Below are 17,581 nucleotides of genomic sequence, written 5' to 3'. Positions count from 1 at the left end.
CAGTTTGAAATTACGAATTTATACATCGAAGATATGTCATTACTGAGAGCGGCGATTGGTCACATTTCCCCCAAACCCACCCACCCCCCCTGCAGTTTTCAAAATATCCCAAACATCCCAAATTCGACGCCACTGAAGAAAATTTCGATTTCGACGAAAAATTCGATTTGCGAAAAATTCGAAAAATTCGACGCTACTACTACTTACTCTTAAGCCTCTCAAGAGGCTTAAGAGAGGGATGCAGAGGCTCAAGAGAGGGATGCAGAGGCCCAAGAGAGGGATGCAGAGGCTCAAGAGAGGGATGCAGAGGCTCTTGAGAGTGATGCAGAGGCTCTTGAGAGTGACGCAGAGGCTCAAGAGAGGGATGCAGAGGCTTAAGAGTGTGATGCAGAGGCTTAAGAGAGTGTTGCAGAGGCTTAAGAGAGGGATGCAGAGGCTCAAGAGAGTGATGCAAAGGCTCAAGAAAGTGATGCAGAGGCTGAAGAGAGTGTTGCAGAGGCTTAGGAGAGGGATGCAGAGGCTCAAGAGAGGGATGCAGAGGCTTAAGAGAGTGATGCAGAGGCTGAAGAGATTGTTGCAGAGGCATAAGAGAGGGATGCAGAGGCTCAAGGGAGTGATGCAAAGGCTCAAGAAAGTGATGCAGAGGCTTAAGAGAGGGATGCAGAGGATCAAGAGAGTGATGCAGAGGCTTAAGAGAGGGATGCAGAGGCTCAAGAGAGTGATGGAGAGACTCAAGAGAGTGATGCAGAGGCTCAACAGAGTGATTCAGATGCTTACGAGAGTGATGCAGAGGCTTAAGAGAGTGATGCAGAGGGTTAAGAGAGGGATGCAGAGGCTCAAGAGAGGGATGCAGAAACTCAAGAGAGGGATGCAGAGGCTCATGAGAGGGATGCAGAAGTTCAAGAGAGGGATTCAGAGGCTCAAGAGAGTGATTCAGAGGCTTACGAGAGTGATGCAGAGGCTTAAGAGAGTGATGCAGAGGCTTAAGAGAGGGATGCAGAGGCTCAAGCGAGGGATGCAGAGGCTCAAGAGAGGGATGCAGGGGCTCAAGAGAGGGATGCAGAGGCTCAAAAGAGGGATGCAGGGGCTCAAGGGAGGGATGCAGATGCTCAAGTGAGGGATGCAGAGGCACAAGAGAGGGATGCAGAGGCTCTTGAGAGTGACGCAGAGGCTCAAGAAAGAGATGCAGAGGCTTAAGAGAGTGATGCAGAGGCTGAAGAGAGTGTTGCAGAGGATAAGAGAGGGATGCAGAGGCTCTGCATCCCTCTCTTGAGCTTTTGCATCACTTCCAAGAGCCTCTGCATCCCTCTCATGTGCCACTGCATCCCTCACTTGAGCCTCTGCATCCCTCTCTTGTGCCTCTGCATCCCTCTCTTGGGCCTCTGCATCCTTCTCTTGAGCCTCTGCATCACTCTCTTGAGCCTCTGCATCCTTTTTTGAGCCTCTGCATCATTTTCGTAAGCCTCTGCATCCTTTTCTTGAGCCTTTGCATCACTCTCTTGAACACCTCAAGAGAGTTCTCAAGAGTATTATGCAGAGGCTCAAGAAAGTGATGCAGAGTATCAAGAGAGGGATGCAGAGGCTTAAGAGAGTGATGCAGAGGCTCAAGAGAGGGATGCAGAGGCTCAATCGAGTGATGCAGAGGCTCAAGAGAGGGATGCAGAGGCTCAAGTGTGGGATGCAAAGGCACAAGGGAGGGATGCAGAGGCTCTTAAGAGTGATGCAGAGGCTCAAGAGAGGGATGCAGAGGCTCAGGAGAGTGATGCAGAGGCTCAAGAGAGGGATGCAGAGGCTCAAGAGAGTGATGCAGAGGATTAATAGAGGGATGCAGAGGCTTAAGAGATTGATGCAGAGGCTTAAGAGAGGGATGCAGAGGCTCAAGAGAATGATGCAGAGACTCAAGAGAGTGCTGCAAAAGGCTCAAGAGAATGATGCAGAGGCTCAAGAGAGAAAGGTAGAGGCTTAAGAGAGTGATGCAGAGGCTCAAGAGAGTGAAGCAGAGGCTCAAGATAATGATGTAGAGGCTTAAGAGAGGGATGCAGAGGCTCAAGAGTATGATGCAGAGGCTCAAGAGAATAATGCAGATAATCAAGAGAGGGATGCAGAGGCTTAAGAGAATGATGCAAAGGCTCAAGAGAGTGATGCAGAGGCTCAAGAGAGTGATGGAGAGGCTCAAGAGAACGATGCAGAGTCTCAAGAGAGTGATGCAGACGATCATGAGAGTGATGCAGAGGATCAAGAGAGGGAAGCAGAGGCTTAAAAGAGTGATGCAGAGGCTGAAGAGAGTGATGCAGAGGCCCTAGAGAGTGATGCAGAGGCTTAAGAGAGTGATGCAGAGGCTTAAGAGACGGATGCAGAGGCTTACGAGAGGGATGCAGAGGCTCAAGAGAGTGATTCAGAGGCTTACGAGAGTGATGCAGAGAATCAAGAGAGTGATGCAGAGACTCGAGAGAGTTATGCAGAGGCCTCAAGAGAGAGGGATTCAGAGGCTTAAGAGAGTGGTGCAGAGGCTGAAGAGAAGTTGCAGAGGCTCAAGAGAGGGATGAAGAGGCTGAAGAGAGTGATGCAGAGGCTCAAGAGAGGGATGCAGATGCTCAAGAGAGTGATACAAAGGCTTAAGATAGTGAGACAGAGGCTAAGGAGAGGGATGCAGAGGCTCAAGAGAGTAATGCAGAGGCTTAAGAGGGTGATGCAGAGGCTCAAGAGAGTGATGCAGATGCTTGAGAGAGGGATGCAGGGGATCAAGAGAGTGATGCAGAGGCTCAAGAGAGTGAACGACATTTTTTACCGAAAATATGTGAGTAGCAATAGCAGCAGCAAAAAAAAAATACTGAGAGCAGCAATAGGTCACATTTTGCCCAAACCCCCCCTGCAGTTTTCAAAATATAGCAAACATCTCAAATTCACCGCTTGAGCCATATTTTGGAGCCAAATTCTGGCTCTCTGCACTTATTCGCAGTTTGAAATTACGACTTTTTATACCGAAAATATTCCAATTACTGAAAACGGCGATGGATCACATTTTGTCCAAACTCTCCCTGCAGTTTCCAAAATATCCCAAACATCCCAAATTCAACGCTTGAGCCATATTTTGGAGCCAAATTCTAGCTCTCTGCACGCATTCGCAGTTTGAAATTACGACTTTTTATACTGAAAATATGCCAATTACTGAGAGCGGCGATGGATCACATTTTGCCCAAACCATCCCTGTAGTTTTCAAAATATCCCAAACATCCCAAATTCGACCCGTGAGAATTATTTTGGAGCCATATTCTGGCTCTCTGCACGTATTCGCATTTTGAAATTACGACTTTTTATCCAAAACATTCCAAATTTGAAGCTTGAAAATAAGCCTGAATTATTACTGAAAGCAGCGATGGGTCACATTTTGCCCAACCCCCCCGGCAGTTTGCAAAATATCCCAAACATCCCAAATTCGACCCATGAGCTATATTTTGGAGCCAAATTCTGGCTGTCTGCACGTATTCGCTGTTTGAAATAACGACGTTTTACAACGAAAACATGACAATTACTGAAAGCGGCAATGGATCACATTTTGCCTAAACCCTCTCTGCAGTTTCGAAAATATACCAAACATCTAAAATTGAACGCTTGAGCCATAATTTGGAGCCAAATTCTGGCTCTCTGCACGTATTCGCAGTTTGAATTTACGACTTTTTATCCCAAACATCCCTAATTTGACGCTTGAAAATATGCCAATTACTGAGAGCGGCGATGGGTCATATTTTGCCCTAACCCCCCTGCAGTTTGCAAAATATCCCAAACATGCCAAATGCGACTTTTGAGCCATATTTTGGAGGCAAATTCTGGCTTTCTGCGCTTATTCGCTGTTTGAAATTACGACTTTTTATACCGAAAACATAACAATTACTGAAAGCTTCGATGGATAACATTTTGCCCAAATCCTCCCTGCAGTTTTCAAAACATTCCAAACATCCCAAATTCGACCTTTGAGCCATGTTTTGTAGCCAAATTCGGGCTCTGTGCACGTATTCGCAGTTTGAAATTACGACTTTTTATACCGAAAACGTGACAATTACTGAAAGCGGCGATGGATCACATTTTGCCCAAATCCTCCCTGCAGTTTTAAAAATATCCAAAGCATCCCAAATTCGACCCTTGAGCCATATTTTGGACCCAAATTCTGTCTCTCTGCACATATTCGCAGTTTGAAATTACGACATTTTTTAACGAAAATATGTCAATTACTGAGAGCAGCAATAGGTCACATTTTGCCCAAACCCCCCCTGCAGTTTTCAAAATATAGCAAACATCCCAAATTCGACGCTTGAGCCATATTTTGGAGCCAAATTCTGGCTCTCTGCACGTATTCGCAGTTTGAAATTACGACTTTTTATACTGAAAATATGCTAATTACTGAGACCGGCGATGGATCACATTTTGCCCAAACCATCCCTGTAGTTTTCAAAATATCCCAAACATCCCAAATTCGACCCTTTAGAATTATTTTGGAGCTAAATTCTGGCTCTCTGCACGTATTCGCAGTTTGAAATTACGACTTTTTATCCCAAACATCCCAAATTTGACTCTTGAAGATAACCCAATTACTGAAAGCAGCGTTGGGTCACATTTTGCCCAAACCCCCCGGCAGTTTGCAAAATATCCCAAACATCCCTAATTCGACCCATGAGCTATATTTTGGAGCCAAGTTCTGGCTCTCTGCACGTATTCGCTGTTTGAAATTACGACATTTTATAACGAAAACATGACAATTACTGAAAGCGGCAATGGATCACATTTTGCCAAAACTCTCCCTGCAGTTTTCAATATATCCCAAACATCCCAAATTCGACGCTTGAGCCATATTTTGGAGCCAAATTCGGGCTCTCTGCACGTATTAACAGTTTGAAATTATGATATTTTATACCGAAAATATGCCAATTACTGAGTGCGGCGATGGATCACATTTTACCCAAGCCCTCCTTGCAGTTTTCAAAATATCCCAAACATCCCAAATTCAACCCTTGAACCATATTTTGGAGCCAAATTTTGGCTTTCTGCATGTATTCGTTGTTTGAAATTACGACTTTTTATACCGAAAATATGCCAATTACTGAAAGCAGCGATGGATCATATTTTGACGAAACCCTCTCTGCAGTTTTCAAATTATCCCATACATCCCAAATTCGACCCTTGAGCCATATTTTGGAGCCACATTCTGGCTCTCTGCACATATTTGCAATTCGAAATTACGACATTTTATACCTAAAATATATCATTTACTGAGAGCAGCGATAGGTCACATTTTGCCCAAACCCCCCCCCCCCTGCAGTTTTCAAAATACCCCTAACATCCCAAATTCAACGCTTGAGCCATATTTTGAAGCCAAATTCTGGCTCTCTTCATATATTCGCAGTTTGAAATTGCGACTTTTTATACTGGGTTCATGGGCTCTCATGATCCCAGTAAATGTGTAGTGCAGCTACGGTTATGCAGTAGATGCAACAAAGGTGTACATCATTATGCCTTATGTAGAAAACCTACACAATCTATGACAACTGGGGAGGATTCTATGAATTCTTCCACAATTCAATATTGCAAGGTAGTTAATTCTAATGAAAACACATTGATTTTTATCATTTGTATTTGAAACAACAAGTCTTTTCTTGGATCTAAATAATACGAAACCTCGCTCTATGATTTGAAGTTAAAATCCACAAATATGGTAATATAGTGACTTTTTTAACGCTATTCATGCAGTGTGATTTTACGTATATATATTCGTTTTTACCATTATTTCGATACTACTTCATGTTTTCTCACGATATGTGATTTGGCCTTCAAATCTCAGAATTTCGCAAATTTTGCATTTTTAAGCAAGTTTTCTTGCATTTTGCTTTATACTAAAAATCATCGAATTTAGCAAAATTTTGACCTTTATCATCCCCTTTTCCTTTATGTGATTTAAACAAAATATCATCGAATTAGGCCGTTTTTTCACGTTTTTTTGAATTTTCAGTTTATTGTTAATAATTCATTATATATACGAAAAAAATTATGCAAACACATAATTGATCAGAAAATTACCTTAAATACTTCATTTTCAATCATCTATTTGTTTCTCGTTAAAATACTGAGTAAGATATTGAAACGGGGAGAAGTTCTGTTTTTATTGCATATATCGACGTTTCAGCCGGATTAGAACGGTTTTACGTGTACATCTTTCTTCGGTAATATAAACCAAAAATCAGGAACATTTTAGTTAATTTTAATGAATACACATTGATTTTTATCATTTGTATTGGAAGCAACATCTTTATACGTCTTTTCTAGGGTCTAAAAAATACGAAACGTCGCTTTATGATTTGAAGTTAAAATCCTCAAATTTGGTATAATAATGACTTTTTTCACGTTTATCATGTAGTTTGATATTACGTAAATATATTCATTTTTACTAATATTTCGATACAATTTCATGTAGTCTCACGATATGTGACTTGGCCTTCATATATCAGATTTTCACATAATATTGCATTTTAAGCAAGTTTTCTTGCATTTTGTTTCGTACTAAAAATCATCGAATCCAGCAATATTTTGACGTTTATCATCCCCTTTTCCTTTATGTGATATAAACAAAATATTATCGAATTAGGCAATATTTTGCTGTTTTCTTCCACGTTTTTGTGAATTTTCAGTTTATTGCTATTAATTCATTAAATATACGACAAAAATGATGCAAACACATAATTGATTAGAAATTAACCTTAAACACTTCATTTTCAATCAACTATTTGTTTCTCATTAAAATACTGAGTAAGATATTGGAAAGGGGAGAAGTTCTGTTTTTATTGCATATATCGTCTTTTCAGCCGGATTAGAGCGGTTTTACGTGTACATCTTCCATCGGTAATATAAATGGAAAATCAGGAACATTTTAGTTAATTCTAATGAAAACACATTGATTTTTATCATTTGTATTTGAAACAACATTGTCATATGTCTTTTCTTGGATCTAAATAATACGAAACCTCGCTCTATGATTTGAAGTTAAAATCCTCAAATATGGTAATATAGTGATTTTTTTCACGTTATTCATGTAGTGTGATTTTACGTATATATATACGTTTTTACCAATATTTCGATACTACTTCATGTTTTCTCACGATATGTGATTTGGCCTTCAAATCTCAGAATTTCGCAAATTTTGCATTTTTAAGTAAGTTTTCTTGCATTTTGTTTTGTACTAAAAATCATCGAATTTAGCAATATTTTTACCTTTATCATCCCCTTTTCCTTTATGTGATTTGAACAAAATACCATCGAATTAGGCAATATTTTGCCGTTTTTCCACGTTTTTGTGAATTTTCAGTTTATTGTTATTATTTCATTAAAAACACGATAAAAATTATGCAAACACATAATTGATCAGAAAATAACCTTATATAATTCATTTTCAATCATCAATTTCTTTTTGCGTTAAAATACTGAGTAAGATATTTAAAAGGGGAGAATTTCTTTTTTTATTGCATATATCGACGTTTCAGCCGGAGTAGAACGGTTTTACGTTTACATCTTCCATCGGTAATATAAACCGAAAATCAGGAACATTTTAGTTAATTTTAATGAAAACACATTGATTTTTGTCATTTGTATTGGAAGCAACATCTTTATACGTCTTTTCTAGGGTCTAAAAAATACGAAACGTCGCTTTATGATTCGAAGTTAAAATCCTAATATTTGGTATAATTATGACTTTTTTCACGTTTTTCATGTAGTTTGATATTACGTAAATATATTCATTTTTTCCAATATTTCGATACTATTTCATGTAGTATCACGATATGTGATTTGGCCTTCAAATCTCAGATTTTCGCATAATATTGCATTTTAAACAAGTTTTCTTGCATTTTGTTTCGTACTAAAAATCATCGAATTCAGCAATATTTTGACGGTTATCATCCCCTTTTCCTTTATGTGATATAAACAAAATATCATCGATTTAGGCAATATTTTGCTGTTTTTCCACGTTTTTGTGAATTTTCAGTTTATTGCTATTAATTCATTATATGTACGATAAAAATGATGCAAACACATAATTGATTAGAAATTAACCTTAAACACTTTATTTTCAATCAACTATTTGTTTTTCGTTAAAATACTGAGTAAGATATTGGAAAGGGTACAAGTTTTCATTGCATATATCGACGTTTCAGCCGGATTAGAGCGGTTTTACGTGTACATCTTCCATCGGTAATATAAACGGAAAATCAGGAACATTTTAGTTAATTCTAATGAAAACACATTGATTTTTATCATTTGTATTTGAAACAACATTGCCATATGTCTTTTCTTGGATCTAAATAATACGAAACCTCGCTCTATGATTTGAAGTTAAAATCCTCAAATATGATAATATAGTGACTTATTTCACGTTATTCATGTAGTGTGATTTTACGTATATATATATTCGTTTTTACCAATATTTCGATACTACTTCATGTTTTCTCACGATATGTGATTTTGGCCTTCAAATCTCCTTCAAATCTTCCATCGGTAATATAAACGAAAAATCAGGAACATTTTAGTTAATTCTAATGAAAACACATTGATTTTTATCATTTGTATTTGAAACAATATTGTCATGTCTTTTCTTGGATCTAAATAATACGATACCTCACTCTTTGATTTGAAGTTAAAATCCTCGAATATGGTAATATAGTGACTTTTTTCACGTTATTCATGTAGTGTGATTTTACGTATATATATTCGTTTTTACCAATATTTCGATACTACTTCAAGTTTTCTCACGATATGTGATTTGGCCTTCAAATCTCAGAATTTCGCAAATTTTGCATTTTTAAGCAAGTTTTCTTGCATTTTGTTTTCTACTAAAAATCATCGAATTAAGCAATATTTTGACCTTTATCATCCCCTTTTCCTATATGTGATTTAAACAAAATATCATGGAATTAGGTCGTTTTTCCACGTTTTTGTGAATTTTCAGTTTAATGTTATTAATTCATTAATTATACGATAAAAATTATGCAAACACATAATTGATCAGAAAATAACCTTAAATACTTCATTTTCAATCATCTATTTGTTTCTCGTTAATATACTGAGTAAGATATTAAAAAGGGGAGAAGTTCTGTTTTTATTGCATATATCGACGTTTCAGCCGGATTAGAACGGTTTTACGTGAACATATTCCATCGATAATATAAACCGAAAATCAGGAACATTTTAGTTAATTTTAATGAAAACACATTGATTTTTATCATTTGTATTTGAAACAACATGATATGTCTTTTCTTGGATCTAAATAATACGAAACCTCGCTCTATAATTCGAAGTTAAAATCCTCAAATTTGGTATAATAATGACTTTTTTCACGTTTTTCATGTAGTTTGATATTACGTAAATATATTCATTTTTATCAATATTTTGATACTATTTCATGTAGTATCACGATATGTAATTTGGCCTTCAAATCTCAGATTTTCGCATAATATTGCATTTTAAGCAAGTTTTCTTGTATTTTGTTTCGTACTAAAAATCATCGAATTCAGCAATATTTTGACGGTTATCATCCCCTTTTCCTTTATGTGATATCAACAAAATATCATCGATTTAGGCAATATTTTACTGTTTTTCCACGTTTTTGTGAATTTTCAGTTTATTGCTATTAATTCATTATATATACGATAAAAATGATGCAAACACATAATTGATTAGAAACTAACCTTAAACACTTCTTTTTCAATCAACTATTTGTTTCTCCTTAAAATACTGAGTAAGATATTGGAAAGGATAGAAGTTCTGTTTTTATTGCATATATCGACGTTTCAGCCGGATTAGAGCGGTTTTACGTGTACATCTTCCATCGGTAATATAAACGAAAAATCAGGAACATTTTAGTTAATTCTAATGAAAACACATTGATTTTTATCATTTGTATTTGAAACAACATTGTCATATGTCTTTTCTTGGATCTAAATAATACGAAACCTCACTCTATGATTTGAAGTTAAAATCCTCGAATATGGTAATATAGTGACTTTTTTCACGTAATTCATGTAGTGTGATTTTACGTATATATATTCGTTTTTACCAATATTTCGATACTACTTCATGTTTTCTCACGATATGTGATTTGGCTTTCAAATCTCAGAATTTCGCAAATTTTCCATTTTTAAGCAAGTTTTCTTGCATTTTGTTTTCTACTAAAAATCATCGAATTTAGCAATATTTTGACCTTTATCATCCCCTTTTCCTATATGTGATTTAAACAAAATATCATCGAATAAGGCCGTTTTTCCACGTTTTTGTGAATTTTCAGTTTATTGTTATTAATTCATTAATTATACGATAAAAATTATGCAAACACATAATTGATCAGAAAATAACCTTAAATACTTCATTTTCAATCATCTATTTGTTTCTCGTTAAAATACTGAGTAAGATATTAAAAAGGGGAGAAGTTCTGTTTTTATTGCATATATCGACGTTTCAGCCGGATTAGAACGGTTTTACGTGAACATATTCCATCGGTAATATAAACCGAAAATCAGGAACATGTTAGTTTATTTTAATGAAAACACATTGATTTTTATTCTTTTTATTGGAAGCAACATCTTTATACGTCTTTTCTAGGGTCTAAAAAATACGAAACGTCGCTCTATGATTCGAAGTTAAAATCCTCAAATTTGGTATAATAATGACTTTTTTCACGTTTTTCATGTAGTTTGATATTACGTAAATATATTCATTTTTACCAATATTTCGATACTATTTCATGTAGTATCACGATATGTGATTTGGCCTTCAAATCTCAGATTTTCGCATAATATTGCATTTTAAGCAAGTTTTTTTGCATTTTGTTTCGTACTAAAAGTCATCGAATTCAGCAATATTTTGACGTTTATCATCCCCCTTTTCCTTTATGTGATATAAACAAAATATCATCGAATTAGGCAATATTTTGCTGTTTTTCCACGTTTTTGTGAATTTTCAGTTTATTGCTATTATTTCATTTAATATACGATAAAAATGATGCAAACACATAATTGATTAGAAATTAACATTAAACACTTCATTTTCAATCAACTATTTGTTTCTCGTTAAAATACTGAGTAAGATATTGGAAAGGGGAGAAGTTCTGTTTTATTGCATATATCGACGTTTCAGCCGGATTAGAGCGGCTTTACGTGTACATCTTCCATCGGTAATATAAACGGAAAATCAGGAACATTTTAGTTAATTCTAATGAAAACACGTTGATTTTTATCATTTGTATTTGAAACAACATTGTCATGTCTTTTCTTGGATGTAAATAATACGAAACCTCGCTCTATGATTTGAAGTTAAAATCCTCAAATATGGTAATATAGAGACTTTTTTGACGTTATTCATGAAGTGTGATTTTCCGTATATATATTCGTTTTAACAATATTTCGATACTACTTCATGTTTTCTCACGATATGTGATTTGGCCTTCAAATCTCAGAATTTCGCAAATTTTGCATTTTTTAACAAGTTTTCTTGCATTTTGTTTTGTACTAAAAATCATCGAATTCAGCAATATTTTTACCTTTATCATCCCCTTTTCCTTTATGTAATTAAAACAAAATATAATCGAATTAGTTCGTTTTTCCACGTTTTTGTGAATTTTCAGTTTATTGTTATTAATTCATTATTTATACGAAAAAAATGATGCAAAAACATAATTGATCAGAAAATAACCTTAAATACTTCATTTTCAATCATCTATTTGTTTCTCGTTAAAATACTGAGTAAGATTTTGATAAGGGGAGAAGTTCTGTTTTTATTGCATATATCAACGTTTCAGCCGGATTAGAACGGTTTTACGTGTTCATCTTTCATCGGTAATATAAACCGAAAATCAGGAACATTTTAGTTAATTTTAATGAAAACACATTGATTTTTATCATTTGTATTGGAAGCAACATCTTTATACGTCTTTTCTAAGGTCTTAAAAAATACTAAACGTCGCTCTATGATTCGAATTTAAAAACCTCAAATTTGGTATAATAATGACTTTTTTCACGTTTTTCATGTAGTTTGATATTACGTGAATATATTCATTTTTACTAATATTTCGATACTATTTCAAGTAGTATCACGATATGTGATTTGGCCTTCATATATCAGATTTTCGCATAATATTGCATTTTAAGCAAGTTTTCTTCCATTTTGTTTCGTACTAAAAATCATCGAATCCAGCAATATTTTGACGTTTATCATCCCCTTTTCCTTTATGTGATATAAACAAAACATCATCGAATTAGGCAATATTTTGCTGTTTTTCCACGTTTTGGTGAATATTCAGTTTATTGCTATAATTCATTAAATATACGATAAAAATGATGCAAACACATAATTGATTAGAAATTAACCTTAAACACTTCATTTTCAATCAACTATTTTTTGTTTCTCGTTAAAATACTGAGTAAGATATTGGAAAGGGGAGAAGTTCTGTTTTTATTGCATATATCGACGTTTCAGCCGGATTAGAGCGGTTTTACGTGTACATCTTCCATCGGTAATATAAACGAAAAATCAGGAATATTTTAGTTAATTCTAATGAAAACACATTGATTTTTATCATTTGTATTTGAAACAACATTGTCATATGTCTTTTCTTGGATCTAAATAATACGAAACCTCACTCTATGATTTGAAGTTAAAATCCTCGAATATGGTAATATAGTGACTTTTTTCACGTTATTCATGTAGTGTGATTTTACTCATATATATTCGTTTTTACCAATATTTCGATACTACTTCATGTTTTCTCACGATATGTGATTTGGCTTTCAAATCTCAGAATCTCGCAAATTTTCCATTTTTAAGCAAGTTTTCTTGCATTTTGTTTTCCACTAAAAATCATCGAATTTAGCAATATTTTGACCTTTATCATCCCCTTTTCCTATATGTGATTTAAACAAAATATCATCGAATAAGGCCGTTTTTCCACGTTTTTGTGAATTTTCAGTTTATTGTTATTAATTCATTAATTATACGATAAAAATTATGCAAACACATAATTGATCAGAAAATTACCTTAAATACTTCATTTTCAATCATCTATTTGTTTCTCGTTAAAATACTGAGTTAGATATTAAAAAGGGGAGAAGTTCTGTTTTTATTGCATATATCGACGTTTCAGCCGGATTAGAACGGTTTTACGTGAACATATTCCATCGGTAATATAAACCGAAAATCAGGAACATGTTAGTTTATTTTAATGAAAACACATTGATTTTTATTCTTTTTATTGGAAGCAACATCTTTATACGTCTTTTCTAGGGTCTAAAAAATACGAAACGTCCCTCTATGATTCGAATTTAAAATCCATAAATTTGGTATAATATTGACTTTTTTCACGTTTTTCATGTAGTTTGATATTACGTAAATATATTCATTTTTACCAATATTTCGATACTATTTCATGTAGTATCACGATATGTGATTTGGCCTTCAAATCTCAGATTTTCGCATAATATTGCATTTTAAGCAAGTTTTTTTGCATTTTGTTTCGTACTAAAAATCATCGAATTCAGCAATATTTTGACGTTTATCATCCCCCTTTTCCTTTATGTGATATAAACAAAATATCATCGAATTAGGCAATATTTTGCTGTTTTTCCACGTTTTTGTGAATTTTCAGTTTATTGCTATTATTTCATTTAATATACGATAAAAATGATGCAAACACATAATTGATTAGAAATTAACATTAAACACTTCATTTTCAATCAACTATTTGTTTCTCGTTAAAATACTGAGTAAGATATTGGAAAGGGGAGAAGTTCTGTTTTATTGCATATATCGACGTTTCAGCCGGATTAGAGCGGCTTTACGTGTACATCTTCCATCGGTAATATAAACGGAAAATCAGGAACATTTTAGTTAATTCTAATGAAAACACGTTGATTTTTATCATTTGTATTTGAAACAACATTGTCATGTCTTTTCTTGGATGTAAATAATACGAAACCTCGCTCTATGATTTGAAGTTAAAATCCTCAAATTTGGTAATATAGAGACTTTTTTGACGTTATTCATGAAGTGTGATTTTCCGTATATATATTCGTTTTAACAATATTTCGATACTACTTCATGTTTTCTCACGATATGTGATTTGGCCTTCAAATCTCAGAATTTCGCAAATTTTCCATTTTTTAACAAGTTTTCTTGCATTTTGTTTTGTACTAAAAATCATCGAATTCAGCAATATTTTTACCTTTATCATCCCCTTTTCCTTTATGTAATTAAAACAAAATATAATCGAATTAGTTCGTTTTTCCACGTTTTTGTGAATTTTCAGTTTATTGTTATTAATTCATTATTTATACGAAAAAAATGATGCAAACACATAATTGATCAGAAAATAACCTTAAATACTTCATTTTCAATCATCTATTTGTTTCTCGTTAAAATACTGAGTAAGATATTGATAAGGGGAGAAGTTCTGTTTTTATTGCATATATCAACGTTTCAGCCGGATTAGAACGGTTTTACGTGTTCATCTTTCATCGGTAATATAAACCGAAAATCAGGAACATTTTAGTTAATTTTAATGAAAACACATTGATTTTTATCATTTGTATTGGAAGCAACATCTTTATACGTCTTTTCTAGGGTCTTAAAAAATACTAAACGTCGCTCTATGATTCGAAGTTAAAATCCTCAAATTTGGTATAATAATGACTTTTTTCACGTTTTTCATGTAGTTTGATATTACGTGAATATATTCATTTTTACTAATATTTCGATACTATTTCATGTAGTATCACGATATGTGATTTGGCCTTCATATATCAGATTTTCGCATAATATTGCATTTTAAGCAAGTTTTCTTCCATTTTGTTTCGTACTAAAAATCATCGAATCCAGCAATATTTTGACGATTATCATCCCCCTTTTCCTTTATGTGATATAAACAAAACATCATCGAATTAGGCAATATTTTGCTGTTTTTCCACGTTTTGGTGAATATTCAGTTTATTGCTATAATTCATTAAATATACGATAAAAATGATGCAAACACATAATTGATTAGAAATTAACCTTAAACACTTCATTTTCATTCAACTATTTGTTTCTCGTTAAAATACTGAGTAAGATATTGGAAAGGGGAGAAGTTCTGTTTTTATTGCATATATCGACGTTTCAGCCGGATTAGAGCGGTTTTACGTGTACATCTTCCATCGGTAATATAAACGGAAAATCAGGAACATTTTAGTTAATTCTAATGAAAACACATTGATTTTTATCATTTATATTTGAAACAGCATTGTCATGTCTTTTCTTGGATCTAAATAATACGAAACCTCGCTCTATGATTTGAAGTTAAAATCCACAAATATGGTAATATAGTGACTTTTTTCACGTTTTTCATGTAGTGTGATTTTACGTATATATATTCGTTTTGACCAATATTTCGATACTACTTCATGTTTTCTCACGATATGTGATTTGGCCTTCAATTCTCAGAATTTCGCAAATTTTGCATTTTTAAGCAAGTTTTCTTTCATTTTGTTTCGTACTTAAAATCTTCGAATTCAGCAAAATTTTTACCTTTATCATCCCCTTTTCCTTTATGTGATTAAAACAAAATATCATCGAATTAGGCAATATTTTGCCGTTTTTCCACGTTTTTGTGAATTTTCAGTTTATTGTTATTATTTCATTATATATACGATAAAAATTATGCAAACACATAATTGATCAGAAAATAACCTTAAATACTTCTTTTTCAATCATCTATTTGTTTTTCGTTAAAATACTGAGTAAGATATTTAAAAGGGGAAAATTTCTGTTTTATTGCATATATCGACGTTTCAGCTGGAGTAGAACGGTTTTACGTGTACATCTTCCATCGGCAATATAAACCGAGAATCAGGAACATTTTAGTTAATTTTAATGAAAACACATTGATTTTTATCATTTGTATTGGAAGCAACATCTATATACGTCTTTTCTAGGGTCTAAAAAATACGAAACTTCGCTCTATGATTCGAAGTTAAAATCCTCAAATTTGATATAATAATGACTTTTTTCACGTTTTTCATGTAGTTTGATATTACGCAAATATATTCATTTTTACTTATATTTCGATACTATTTCATGTAGTATCACGATATGTGATATGGCCATCAAATCTCAGATTTTCGCAAAATATTGCATTTTAAGCAAGTTTTCTAGCATTTTGTTTCCTACTAAAAATCATTGAATTCAGCAATATTTTGACGTTTGTCATCCCCTTTTCCTTAATATGATATAAAGAAAATATCATCGAATTAGGCAATATTTTGCTGTTTTTCCACGTTTTTGTGAATTTTCAGTTTATTGCTATTAATTCATTAAATATACGATAAAAATGATGCAAACACATAATTGATTAGAAATTAACCTTAAACACTTCATTTTCAATCAACTATTTGTTTCTCGTTAAAATACTGAGTAAGATATTGGAAAGGGGAGAAGTTCTGTTTTATTGCATATATCGACGTTTCAGCCGGATTAGAGCGGTTTTACGTGTACATCTTCCATCGGTAATATAAACGGAAAATCAGGAACATTTTAGTTAATTCTAATGAAAACACATTGATTTTTATCATTTGTATTTGAAACAACATTGTCATGTCTTTTCTTGGATCTAAATAATACGAAACCTCGCTCTATGATTTGAAGTTAAAATCCTCAAATATGGTAATATAGTGACTTTTTTCACGTTATTCATGTAGTGTGATTTTCCGTGTATATATTCGTTTTAACAATATTTCGATACTACTTCATGTTTTCTCACGATATGTGATTTGGCCTTCAAATCTCAGAATTTCGCAAATTTTGCATTTTTAAGCAAGTTTTCTTGCATTTTGTTTAGTACTAAAAATCATCGAATTCAGCAATATTTTTACCTTTATCATCCCCTTTTCCTTTCTGTGATTTAAACAAAATATCATCGAATTAGGCCGTTTTTCCACGTTTTTGGGAATTTTCAGTTTATTGTTATTAATTCAATATACATACGAAAAAAATGATGCAAACACATAATTGATCAGAAAATAACCTTAAATACTTCATTTTCAATCATCTATTTGTTTCTCGTTAAAATACTGAGAAAGATATTGAAAAGGGGAGAAGTTCTGTTTTTATTGCATATATCGACGTTTCAGCCGGATTAGAGCGGTTTTACGTTTACATCTTCCATCGGTAATATAAACGGAAAATCAGGAACATTTTAGTTAATTCTAATAAAAACACATTCATTTTTATCATTTGTATTAAAAACACGATTGTCATATGTCTTTTCTTTGATCTATATAATACTAAACCTCGTTCTATGATTTGAAGTTTAAATCCTCAAATATGGTAATATAGTGACTTTTTTCACGTTATTCATGTAGTGGGATTTTACGTAAATATATTCTTTTTACCAATATTTCATTACTACTTCCTGTTTTCTCACGATATGTGATTTGGCCTTCAAATCTCAGAATTTCGCAAATTTTGCATTTTTAAGCAAGTTTTCTTGCATTTTCTTTCATACTAAAAATCATCGAATTTAGCA

Source organism: Procambarus clarkii, chromosome 67 (genome assembly GCF_040958095.1).
Source record: "Procambarus clarkii isolate CNS0578487 chromosome 67, FALCON_Pclarkii_2.0, whole genome shotgun sequence".
NCBI lineage: Eukaryota > Metazoa > Arthropoda > Malacostraca > Decapoda > Cambaridae > Procambarus > Procambarus clarkii.
Note: the sequence above shows the minus strand (reverse complement) of the source record.